The following is a 13592-nucleotide window of genomic DNA, read 5'->3' as shown; positions in this document are numbered from 1 at the left end:
TCAGTAGAGATACAGTGACATGTTGATTTCGGTTGAGCCCAGTGTTGAAACTTGCCCCATGTGAAAAGACATCCCGAATGGTTCTGTGTAGACATGCAGAAGTGATTTTTGGTTCCGTTGTCTTGATAAGCCTTTTGGATACTCGGTTCCAATCCCTGTGGGTAATTTCACAGTGAGTTTCACAATATTTCTGGAAGGCAAGAAGTCCGTCAGTACCGCGGGTGGAATTGTGGCATGAATGCCTGAAGCGTGCAACGGGAAAGTCATCCCTGGAAGTTGGAGGAGATTTAGAAAGCAGAGGAAGCAGAACCTTGTGAGTGCTGGGGTGGAGAGCCTCCTTCTTTGGTTTTGGCCCACCCCGATTCACAGACACCTATGGCTGGGCAAGTGTCTGAATTGTTCTAAGTCCTGGGGTGGGTGTGCAAACCTCCCCCTCCCCCGGCTACACTTCTGCGACTCACCGAATATACCCTGGCCGGCACTGAGACTCTTATGCGAGAGAAGGAGATGGGTATTGAGGAAGGTTCTCCTCCAAAGGGGCACCCTCTCATTGCTTTTTCCTAATGACATCTCCTTGTTACACTGTGGAAGTGGGGCTCCTCTGGGAATAATTTCTTTCCACCTCACTGGCAGGTGCACGGTGAGTGCTACATTAAATGATTCCGTTTAGCCTTGTAGTGGAACCCAGCCCACCCTGCCTCTTCTGGGGGAACCGTATTTCCACCTCTGTTTGGACTTTGATGCCGTTCCATTGACCCACTTGGAAAAGATCCAGTATGTAGTGCCTGCTTGTTTTTCCTTCTGTCCTTAATTTGGGTTGCCTTTTATTGTCTTCCAACTGAATGGATTCTTTCTCTTTCTTTTAAGGGAAAGGAACCTGAGAAAAACAATGCTTGTGATTGTTTGTTAAGGATAATTGCTGTTTTATGTTAATCTAAGTGTTAAAATGAGGAGATAGGGAATTGCTAATTCACCAACCTGTTCTCTCCCCAGTCTAGTCCTTTTAAGTATATTTGTTGCTTAAATAAAGATATAGCCGTGCAGAGTGGAAATGTCCAAATGTACAGTTTTTAAGTGCAATTGTATATATAGGATTTAAAATTTTATTTCCATCAGTAAGAATCATGATAAAATTCTTGGAAATTATAGAAAAGTGGAAAGGAGAAACCCAGAGATAACTAGCATTAACACTCTGTGAATTTATGTCTCGCTATTTTAATCTACGTGTTACATCTCTCTAAACGGGCAGACTTTCACTATACTGTCTAGAACTTTTTGCTCCTCAAATGTGTGGTCCGTAGATTCAGCGTCCTCGACATCTCTTGGGAGCTTGCTAATGCAGAATCTTGGGCTCTACCCCAGAATCATAATTTGAATTGAGTGGTATTACATATACATTAAAATTTGGAAGCTCTCTAACATGGTATACTCAGGACAGCAAGTGAAGTGGTTATGGCTCAAAGAGCCAAGACCTGTGCTCTCTATTCTTCTCCATTTCCCCTCTGTCACGTTTTCTTAAAATAATTCACCTCATATGTGCTAAAGCTAAAAATGAGGTCTCTCTCTCTCTCTTTTTTTTTTTTTAAGTAAGACATAGCAACCCTGTCAAGAAACCTAACTGTCTCACACATAAACATTTCATTCCATGAACATTTGTGAAAGGCTTCCTGTGTTCTGGGTCCACACGTAGCAGTCCTGGACCCTGCAGGTAAGGCTTGCATATCCTGCAGGAGAAGCATATGGAGGGCAAGGAGGATTGAGTAGTTGCTTCTGCCGGGGTGGAAGTCACCAAGAAAAATAGTCTCTGAGCTGAAGCTTGAAATATAAACCCGTGAACATGAGTTATGAGTATTGCTAGGCTCTAGAGAGAGCACAAAGTTGGATGAAATGGGTCCTTTCCTTCGAGGATCTTCCACTTGATTTAAGGCCAGGGGATGGTGTTTAAAGCTGTAACTAACAATATGAAGCCCCTTGGTGTTAGGGTCGAACTAGAAGGCCAGGTCTGAATGTCAGCATTACAACTGTGATCTTGGGCAGATTGTCTCCCCTGAACATCCATTCGTCTGTAACATTGGGGTAAAAGAATATTTCACAGACTTAGTGATTTTTTAAATGAGATAGCATAGCAAAACACTTACCTCCAGTGGGTGTGGAATTGATACTGTATGAGAAAGATATTTAAAAAGTGCCAAGTGAGTACCATAGACAGAAGTTTTGAGGAAGAACAGAGGAAAGAGAGGCCATTCACCTGGAATCTGAGAGACCGTGGCCAACATGGCCTTGAGGATGCGAATGAGCAAGAGTGGGTGTGGGGGATGGGCCATGGGAACCAAAGCTGCAATTTTGAGACTGGATAGACTAAAAAAAGGGGTCATAGAAACGAGGGGTCAAGTTTGGTGGGGAGAGTTCTGTTTAAACCCATTAAACTTGGGGTGCTTCTGGGATGCATGTTTGTTTGCCTCCCGGGCTTGTCACTCCCACGGCCTGTTGTGCGCTTGACCAGGGCTGGGGGTGACTGAGCTGCTCAGCCTGCCCACAGCAGGGTTTGCTCAGTAGGAAGCTTGCAGAGAGACTCTCTCTGGCTCAGTGGAAATGGCCACACCCACACAGGCTTTCTCACCAGGAAGGGAAACAAGGCAGAATTTTATTTATTTATTTTTTAAAAAAGATTTTATTTATTTGACAGAGAGAGAGACAGAGAGAGCAGGAACACAAGCAGGGGGAGCGGGAGAGGGAGAAGCAGGCTTCCCGCCGAGCAGGGAGCCCAATGCGGGGCTCGATCCCAGGACCCTGGGATCCTGACCTGAGCCGAAGGCAGACGCTTAACGACTGAGCCACCCAGGCGCCCCACAAGGCAGAATTTTAAAACCTTGAGCCCTACCTCTTCTTCACAATCAGTGGAGGAGAACAGAACTTCTCTCTTCCTCATGTTTATCGTTTTCCTTAAGTTTCTTTTTCAATCTCCTTCGTCCCAACTAATGATCATTAATCAATTGCTGCAGAAGAGAAATGAATTGGAAGAAGTTTCTTGAAAGATAGGCTAAGTGCTGTGACACCAGTGGACTATATACCTATCTGTGTCCGTTTGCTTTTGAGTCATTTATGATCTTTATACAGAGTAGATCTAGCAGCCCGCAAGTAATCATGGTTACTCGTTTTTATAGATCACAGCTAGCCTGCCACATAAAATGCTAACATTTTGCCAGATTTGCTTTATCTCTGTCTCTGTGTCTTATCTGGCTGGCTCTCTACACGTGCACACGCTTTAAATAATTTTTACTGAACCATTGAGTTAGTTATAGAGATCATAACCTTTTTGTTCCAAATACTTTAACACATATCTACCAATACAAGAATACTCTTCCACATAACCCGTTTTACCATTATCACTAAGAAATATTATCTAATATATAGATAGTATTTGAATACTTATTTTACTTTCCCCAGTTATTCCAATAATGTTTTTTATAACTATTCCTTTCCTCATCTAAGAATCCTCAACAATCATTCATTGAATTTTGTATCTTTAGTTTTCTTTAATCTAGAGCAGTCACCCTGTTTTTGTTTGTTTGTTTGTTTGTTTTATCATTCATGGCACTGATATCTTGGAAGATTTCAAGACAGTTGTCTAGAGGAAAGTCCCACAATCTGGATTTGTTTGATTGTTACTTTATGATTAGGTACAGATTAAGCATTTTGACAAACATATGACACAGTGATTGTGGAGACACATGGCATTCAATTGTCTCATAATTGATTATGCTAACTATCACTTGGGTAAAGTGGTCTGCCAGAATTCTCCATTATAAAGACACCCTTTCCCCTAGGCAAGTGATAAGTAATCTGTGGGGTGATACTCTGAGATTGTGTGAGTATGGTGATCCACAAAACCCTTTCCCTAATGGTTTCAGCATCCATTAATGACCCTTGACTGAATCAATTATTGCCTGGGTGATTGCAAAGTGGGATTTTCTATTTCTGCTATTCCTTTGGTATTTTATTAGCTGGCCTTCTTCATAAAGAAGAGCTTCCTGCTATCCCCTATTTCATGAATGTCTGTGGATTTATGGTTCCTTTGTTTTATTCAGTATATTCTAATTCATCCATATCATTTTTTTTTTTTTTTTTTTGCTGTTGTTCAAACTGTCCCACATTTGGCCAGTGGGAGCCCCTTTGAGGTGGCTCCCGTGTCCTTTTGTCATGTCTGCATTAATATTTGAGCATTTCCTTAGTTTCTGGCATAGTAAGATATTCTAGGCAAATTTATGCTGTCCTTGCCCCAGGCCTGGACCCAGCTGTTTCTGGAATGAACTAGGGTATTTAGAAGCCAAGATCTGGGTGCTCAGGCTTTTCTTTAAAAATGCGTATGATCTAGAGAAAGTTAAACGTCAACCATCATTTGTTTAAGCTCTCCCATCCTCCAGTTTCTGCTAAAGTATTCCCATGGAGCCACTGGTTATCTAGACGTTGGAAGGAAAGAATCAGTTGAGAAGAAGAGGCCATCAAAAGTGAAGGTCCTCTGGCTTTGGACCGGAGGTGGCACAGTGAGGCGAAAAGGGAAGTGAAATGGTGCCAAAGACCAATTTAAATTATGTTGGAATTCTGCCCAGGGAGTGGCTAGAGAGCCCCAGGAAATAATTCCTGCTTGTTTTCTAGGTAGACCGTGAAAATTGGTTGCCTCTTTTTTATATCCAGTAATGCTAAGAGAGCGTATTCCCCTGAGCTATACATGTGCTAATTCTTAGAGCAATTTAAGAAATATAGTTTCTATCCTGAGAGTTCCTAAGTGCTCTGTATTTTCAGGGTCAGCATGTGATCTGCCGAGATGGATGTATATTTCAGCATGGCCTTTAAAAATTAAAATTCATACTTTTTATTTTGAATATTCACAATTGAGTATAATATCTGACTTGATGTACTGATTATAATATCTGGTTGCAAATTATTGGAGGTGCATATGTGCAGCATTTTAGGCAGCAACTTGTGAGACTCAGAAGCCAAGAATTTGCGTTATTTTCCAAAGTAATCAGCATGTATTTGATACGATGATAGAGCCTCTCAGAGGTATCTTGAATCGCCTCATTTTTTGGAACTCAGTATGTCCTCTGTGATCATTTTCTATACATAATAACGAATTTAAATGTTCATTTTGCCTTTTCTAGTCTTTAAAACAAAACACGAAGCCAGTAGCTTTCACTTCCATTTGATAGGGAACCTATGAAAATGCTTAAAAATACCAAAGCAAATTAGAAACATAAGGGTTTTGTTTTTGTTTGGTTTTCATCAAAGTCAGCATTTGTGGAAGTGGAAGAAAACAAAACAAAAATATAAAGACTACTACATGTATACTTTGTCCAGCAGGAATATGGTTTTTATTCCAGTGTGTATGCTGAATGTTACAGATGCTTTGTAGTTTTATGAAACAGAAGTGCACACCCACACCCACAACTACTGACTTTGAATTCTCAGGACGTTCTTGAGAATGGAGAGTCATCCTCTTAAAGCAGCTGTTCTCATGGGCTCCTGGCTGTGCATTACACCAGGAAGGTTAAACTGAAAATGGAAAGGAACACATTATTTAAATGTGCTGCTAGACGAGCATAGGTGAGTGAACTCAGGTGTGTTGTGGCCACATTGTCCCAAACTGTCCTGTGACTCCTGAGTACCCTCACCATTCAGTTCTTTTGTGATATCCGTGTATGGGATCAAACTAAGTGCCCTCATGACTAAGGAGTCACCGTTTTTGGCAAATGGACAATTTTCAAAGTCAAGGTTCGTTGTTATTGGGAAGATCTTAATATAACTGAGTTCTTTTGGAACTCATAAAGATCAGCCTCTGTCTCTTGGCACTTTCTATTTAAAACTCACCAAGTGGAGCGGTTATTCCTACGCCCAAGTCCACTGCCCCTTGTATTTCTTTAATCTTGATCTTGTTTGAGAGGCGCTTTATCCAGAACACAATTTCTTCATTCAGAATGAAATTTCTTTCAGATATTAAGATGGCTTATATACAATTATATAACTTAAAAAAATCTTCTTTCATCTGGATTTTACTAAATCCATGACAGTTTTAGCCAGTAAAAGCAAATTATATTTTGGCCTCTGTAATGGATTTATATACTTTGAATGTCCCTGTTGGGACTGTGTTTGCCTTGAGTTGTGAGATAGAAAATACTCTGAAGGGTTCAGTTATGAGACTGGGTCTGTTATAGCTTATGAAGGAAGCTTCTGGTGTCCTTGTTCTCCGGCTGGCCTTCACTGGCTGGATTCACATGTGAACTTAAAGTGGGGATAAAAAGAGGTTTTTTCCCATCAGTTCTATTTTTATATAGCATATTGTTCTTTGTGTGGTTTTTTTTTTAAGATTTTGTTTATTTATTTGAGAGAGAGACAGCACGAGCAGGGGGAGGGGCAGAAGGAGAGGGAGAGGGACAAGCAGACTCCCCGCCGAGCAGGGAGCCTGACGCTGTGCTGGATCCCAGGACCCCGAGATCATGACCTGAGCCGAAGTCAGACGCTTAATGACTGAGCCACCCAGGCTCTCCTTAGCATATTGTTATTTGTAATTGTAGAAGTAGATGTGGTTATTGTGAGAAATTTGGGTACCACAAGAAAATGCAAAGAAACTAAAAATTATTTTACTCTAATTTCATTATCTCTAATTAGCACCTATACAAATGTTGACTTTTCCCCCCCTTTTTTCTAGCTACAGGTACTTTTAAACAAAATTGGGACTATACTGAACGTCTTGTTTTATAGTCTGCATTGCCAGTGAACGCTGCTTAGAAATATTTTCCCATTTTATGAAATGATTTACGGATTTAGAAAAAACTCTTTACCCATTGTTGGGCATTTATATTTTTAAAATTGCTTAAAGTCATGTTACTTATCATAGGAAAACTTCTTTGTTCATACACATCCATACTTTTTATGTATATCTTGGACTTTTTAAAGGATAAATTCAGAGTCTTTTTTCAATTTGCTGGATTCAAGGGGTGAAAGTAATTCAGTTCAGTTTGTCATTTCCAGTAATTACAGTTAAGCCCTCTTGCCTGCCAGGATCTGTCTTTATAACACCATCATCTTGATCTGTGCAGAATGGTGTGGTAGCACCTTATTTATCTAACACCATTAGGGAACTTCTCATAAAGAAAATTTTCACGTAACTCAAACTGTCCCTTAAGTGTCTACACTTGATAATTATAAACATTGTGAATGAGAATCTTTCTAAAATTGTATTACATATGTTGCTATCCTCTTTGACATAATGAAAAGCTCTAAAAATCACAATTTACCCCCTTCTGGTTCAAATCACAAGCATCTTTATAAACACTAGTTATCGTATAGTCAGTTCTGCTAAAATCCGAGACAGGTGTTTCTAAGACCCTCTGTGCTATGCAAAATCATGCAGTAAAACCCACAGCACTTATGGGAAAAATAGGGTCAGGGCACAACACTCAAAAAGCTTTATCAGTGACACATTAAAAAAATAAGGTAGGAACTGAATAAAAATTGTAGTACAATTTTACACATATTAGGTGGTTAAGAAATAAATAGTACAATCAATATGACACTTTACCTTGACAAAATCCTGATGTTTTTTTTGCAGACTGAGGCCTTCCAAAGGTTGCAGGTTGTGAGTTATTTGAAGTGGTGGAAGGAGGGTTCCCTGAAATCAGAAGGGAAGTCGGGGTGTAGCTCATAGCACTGGTGGACACTGGGGTCGCCCATAGATGTTGGAGGCATGGGCTTTGCACATCCTGCATATCTTTACGCAGCTGCATTCTGCCTGGGTGCAGTCTTCTGCTATTACCTAGGGTTTCTTGCAATGAAATCATGCATCAACAAATGTGAGATTGCATAGCAGTCTTGGAACAAACAGCAGAACTGATTGTACCGAGTGGTAAGACAGTGATGTCAAGGGAATGTTCTTCTTTTCTCTATCCCTAATAGAGTGAATACGTGTAGAACGCTTATGAGAAGAATCTGGCATACGAGTGAGCATCGTGTTAAGTGTTGGCATTCATAATGACAATAATGATAATAATAATGATAATAAGTGATGCCTGTTGATGTTTGTGGGATTCTGTTTTTCAGCTATGACTGTCTCCTGTAACATTGCTTCCTGCCTCCTTCTAATTGACCTATTTCTCAGTCTCTTGTGGCTTTTAAATGAGTTTATTGTGCTTAGAATTACATCTAGCATAAGGCCCTGGGGGTGGGTGGCGGCGTGCCGACTTTCAGTTACGGTTTACCTGTGGCATCTGTTTTACCTACTCAAACTTTGTCATCTCGTGAATTATTACCTATGTATTCATTTGTGAGATTGTTGGGGAAGAAACTTCGGTTTCAAATGAGGATATTATAGTATAGAATTTTCGGATTTTCTCTTTGATTAGAAAAAAACAACTCACTTCTCAGTCCCACCTGCAAAAGTGAAGCGTGCTTAAATGAAACCACGAGAAGGTTGCTTACAAGTTGTTGGTGATTTTCTTTAGGTTGTTACTGTGCATTTCTACTTACAACCATTTCTGTGCTTGTGAGATGAGCTTGTCTTTGGAAGGTGGAGCAGGCAAGTGTGACTTCGGAAGACCGTCCCTCCCAAGCCACAGTATAATTAGAAGCCCAGATCCTCCCTCAGTTATTTTTTATGACTCCCCGAGAAGGACAGTTTTACCGTGAATGGTTGCCAAGAAGCCTTTGCTGGATCCTCCTTTAGTGGTTTTAATAAGACAACGGATCAAAATACCATCTTGATTTAGCAGGCCTTATTAGTATTGTTCTGAAAGAAAAGTAACTAACATGGCTCATCATTTAGATATTCCAATGAAATGTGTATTCTAATTATGCAGAGAGACCCTGAATAGCAAGGGGGTGTCTTAATTTTTAATTTCCGAGCTGACTTTGAATTTTAACTTTTTGTCTCTGCACAGTTTTTAGATATTTGGGCTGCTTGACCTCATTGAGTGATTGCTATTAACTAACAAGACTTTGTGGGAAAAGGGAATTTGCCTTCTGAGCTCTGTACCAAAGACCTGGGAAAAAAGTAAGTAATTTTCTAACTTGCTTTTTAAAAAAAATTCTTGTTATACTTCTCTCAGAAAGTTAACAGTGTGGGTCTGTGGCTTTTCTACTTTTATTCTTTCCTGGCTTTGTAAGTTTTATATGCTCTTACAGATTTGAAAAATGGAAAGGAACTCAAGAGACCTTTTTAATAAATAAATAAATAAATAAATAAATAAATAGAAGACTGCATTGTGCCAAGTCTTTTGGGTTTCCTAAACTGAGTCCCCAAGGTTGTGATAAACCTTTTATCAGGTGTGCAGTAGACAAATTAAATTATAAAGGTAAAGCATTATACTATGGTGTGCCAGAAAAGTGAGTCCAGTTTTCTGAGCTTCAAGTATTTTAGATTTTTAGATAGGCTCTTTGGTTCTGAATTTTTAGAATAAGAATGAAATCCATTTGGCTCTTTTCTTGTCTGGAAAGGAAAACAAAATGTGTAATCATTTGTTCAATATGTCCCTCATGTAGCTTGGTCTTAGAATGGCTGTGTCTGTCAGTTTTATTGTTTTATAGCTTTTTGTTGGTACTTTGAGATATTCTAATTAAGACATGTGTGAATGGTTTTGCTATCTTTTAGAAAAAATTGATTGGGTCCATAAAGTTCAGTTTTATTCCCTGATCTTTTTGAAAAGGTAAAATGGGCCTTGAAGATAATAAAGTCAATCTGCTTTATTGTAGAATTTATGTGGAAGTATGAATGGCCCATAAGAATGTAAGCAAAACAAAACATACACATGTACATTCACACACACACACACACACACACACACACACACACACACACACACACACAAATCGTTTTTTCTGGCATGTTCCAGAAACAATATCATTGACAATAGGAACCGTTTGTCCATAAAATTCCTAGGGAGTTTCCTAAACTTTGTATGCCTTTTGTCTTACAGTTCTTCTACATTTCTGACTGTACAAATAAGCTAGTTAAAATGTGTCTAAAACAAAAGGCAGAAGAGAACTCTGCTCTAGAAGTTCCACAGAAGTATTAAATAGTAAGATCAGATTTCATTGTTATATTGTACACACTATAAATTTGCTTATAATTAAATTGTGTATTATTATGTAATACTTATAATAAGGTAAGGGTCATGAATTATGAAGCCTTTTTAGGTTATATAAGATATTTGTACTGAAAGAACATTATACACAAAGAATATACACACACCACAAATATAATTTCTGAGGGCTGTCGATATAAATTCATTGAAAGCAAGGACTTTGTAAATTTTCTCAAAAGTTTTTCAATGTTACAGTGAAATATTTGCAGTAGTGAAATGCTGTTGTCAGTGGCATTTTAAAAAATGATAGCAATTTATTTAGTTGAATTTTATATTCACATATTAACCTTAACATAAAGGAAATCTTATGTGGTATAGTTATTATTCCTTCTTGGAACGGTATTTGAAAGAGGATTATGTTGGAAGTCATCAGTCTAGCCACAGAAGTGGAATGAAAAGGGCAAAAGATTAATTTTGTGGGCTTCAGGATCCAGGTATTTGATGTTTAGATTGGAAATATAACTTAGCCCTCCAGAAGGTAAGCTACTGAAATGGTCTTTAAAATAATTTAGCATCTCTTTAAAATTTAATGTAGTCTCTGGTGAGGTATTTTCCTTCCCTTGTACCAAAATACTCCCTTTGTGCCATTGTTGTAAAAGTTGTATTTCCATTTTGTAGAGGCAAGACATCTGTAGGAACTCTGGTCACAATAATAAGCTAAAGACAACCCCTGTGTTACCAGAGGGACCAGGGCAAAAAGATCCCTGCTTCCTAAAACTGATGGTATAGGTGAATATTTATATGCACAGAAGGCTGTGCATAATTTACCTTTAGGTTAAAAAAAAGAAAGAAAAAAAGAAGGTTATAATGCATAAGTATGCTCTGTATAAATCCAGTCTTGAAGGAACTGGTTAGGTGGAAGGCAACATTAAGGGAGAGGCAGGGCAGGGGAGAAGGAAGGACGTCCTTTCTGACAGTGACAAAAGTCATAGGGGAATGTTTCTGACCATACTTTGAAAACTGGAGTGGGTACTTAAGTGTATCAGTGATTTCTTTAGGAGCGAGGCAAGCACAATTTTAGGAAAAAGCCAGAACCCGAAAGAACCTCCACACTTCTTTTCAGCATCTTTGTATCCTCTAATTTTATTTTTTCTTAATTGCATTTGCATTTTATTTAATTATTTAAGGTGGATTTCTGGACACTTGAGTCTGTAATGCTTATAAAGTATAGATGCCCTTTTGAAAAATTAGCCATGGATTATTTTAAAAGAAGTAAAAAATAGCTTCTCTCTTACTGTTCTACTGAACATGTGCATACATTTCTTTTTATGTCAGTACTGAAAGAGGATTCTATTCTTCAAACTGTTTGGTATCCTGTCTTTTTCCACTTAACAATAAATAATGAATCCCCATGCTAACAAATAATTTATCTACAATATCATTTTTAGTGAAAGTAAAACAATCGGATCTTAGCTTTTTGTTTAATTTGAGGCCATCGTGGCTTTCTGTTACAAAGGAGAATACATATGTGAAATACAGAGTGTGAATTTTCCATCTGCAAACAGAGAATAGACTAGGATTCGCCTTCTATACTCTCTACAGTGCTTACTGTAACCAGACGTGTTCTGAATAGGAGGCTCGTGGGACTAGATGGGTATTCAAAACTCTGTCACTGTCTGACAGGTATGGTGTATAAAGCACTGTGTCTTCTTTGGTCCCTTTGTTATACTACCAAGAGTGCAGGTGACACGTTCCTCCTGCTTTGCTGTCTTCATCAATATTTCTGTGCCGAAGGAAGAATTCCACCTACATATTTCTCCCTCCCGAGAAACTCTAAATTTCTCGAATGAGGTGATGGGTACAAAGGGAGGAGCATTTCAAAGACTTTGGACTAGAATTTATTGGAGTAAATTGCAATCCAAATTAATTGGAGATGCGAAATGTTTTCTAGCCCTTTGCATACTTTCTCAATTTTAAGTTCATTTATTAAATCAGCATTCAGTGTGCAACTACTGTGTACCAACCACTGTGCTAGGAGTTCCCTATTCAGAGATGACTGAGATATGCCCTTGCTTTCGAGGAACGTAATTTGAGTTTCAAATTCAGATTCAAATAACATTTATTCAGCCTATACCACGTGACAAGCTGTGGGATGGATGCTCTTAGATGAGGTCTTTGATTACGAAAATTCAGTAATGGTCCTTACTGACCCATTCCCTCCAAAATAAATTATAAATAGAATTCTCTAATCTTTAGGTTTTTTTCTTCCATTATATTTTCTTAAACTTCTAATACCTGTGACTACTTGTTAAGTTAAATTAATAGATGGGAAAAAAAGGGTTAAAGCATTTAGTTGATAAACTTTGAGCAATAATTGTAAAAACATATATATTTTTTATGCTTGAAAACCTGTATACATGTAATGTAGTCATAATTTCTTCTCCTGGAGTAATTCTTAGTTCACATGATATAATTGAATGTACTGAGATTTCATGCATTCTGCCCAGAGAGTGGCTTTAGTGCCTGAGCAAGTGTGAAAGACATAGCATGGAGCCATTTGATTTTCCCAGTAATTCTTGGGGTAGGGATTATTGAAATTTAGGGAGGAAGGTAACTAGCCCACACTCACTCAGCTAGAAAATGTTTGAGTTAGGATTCTAACTCTGACCCATCTAACGTCAAAGCCCATGCAATATCCTCCTGACTCCTTCAAGGTGGTGGGGAGCTAGTAGACTCACAGGTGCCTTGGGTTTGCTGAGGAAGGAGCAGTCATTTCAGCTGAGGAATCAGGAAATGTCTTTATTGCATGGAAGAGCTGTCCCTGAGATAAATCTTGCGGGCGTTATAAGACAGGGAGGAGTTGGAGGTCATAGTAGGAAAAGCACGTGCTGAGGTGCAGAGGAATGGAAGCTCGTGGCATGTTCCAGGAGTGGCGAGAACTCTATTGCGGCTGGGGTGTGGGACATGGTGGAGAGCAGAGTTGGCTCTGAGATTTGAAAAGCATTGGTGCCAGAGTGAGGAGGGTCACATGTGTGCCATGCTAGAGGCTTGGGGTTTCTAAGTAATATATAGCCATAAAAATTTTAAGGTAGAAGAAAGTTCATAATTAGATAGGAGTTTTACAAAAATCACCTGGGTGGCAGTGTGGAATGTAGACTGAAAAAGAGAAAACGAGACTGGAGCCCCAGGGCCGCCATGTGAGGTCGTGCAGATTGTTCACTGCAGAAGGGAATGTGTGAATGGTGAGTGGTTGGTGGGGACTAATAACCATCTGCCACGTTACTCACAAACTGTGTGCTCTTGGGTCTGGGCCTGCCTAGAGAGGGTACCTTTTAAAATTTGCATAATCAAATGCTCTACTTGCCTTTTAATTGCTTTTAAAATAATAGAAGAGATTACACAAAGAAATAACCATGTACTCTAAGGCCTAGGAGTCTGGAGGTGGACATGGTGGTCTGTTTACTAACTATATGACATTGGGCATGTTCCCCATTCTCAAACTCTATTTCCTCATCT

General features: G+C 39.0%; 1 protein-coding gene across 19 annotated transcripts in view; it reads left to right on the top strand.

The window, feature by feature from the left end:
- Positions 1–13592, top strand: part of APBB2 (amyloid beta precursor protein binding family B member 2) — a 356077-nt gene that overhangs the window by 93626 nt on the left and 248859 nt on the right. For 17 of the 19 annotated variants that reach the window (XM_027599383.2, XM_027599387.2, XM_027599379.2 and 14 more), the window contains one exon: positions 8934–9046. The exons of the other annotated variants lie outside the window; for them this stretch is intronic. The gene's annotated coding sequence lies outside the window, so the exon portion shown is untranslated. The remainder of the gene's footprint in view (positions 1–8933; positions 9047–13592) is intronic. 19 annotated transcript variants of the gene reach the window in all.

Source organism: Zalophus californianus, chromosome 2, assembly GCF_009762305.2.
Source record: "Zalophus californianus isolate mZalCal1 chromosome 2, mZalCal1.pri.v2, whole genome shotgun sequence".
NCBI lineage: Eukaryota > Metazoa > Chordata > Mammalia > Carnivora > Otariidae > Zalophus > Zalophus californianus.
The sequence above is the reverse complement of the archived record's forward strand: the minus strand, read 5'-3'. Positions and strand labels throughout refer to the sequence as shown.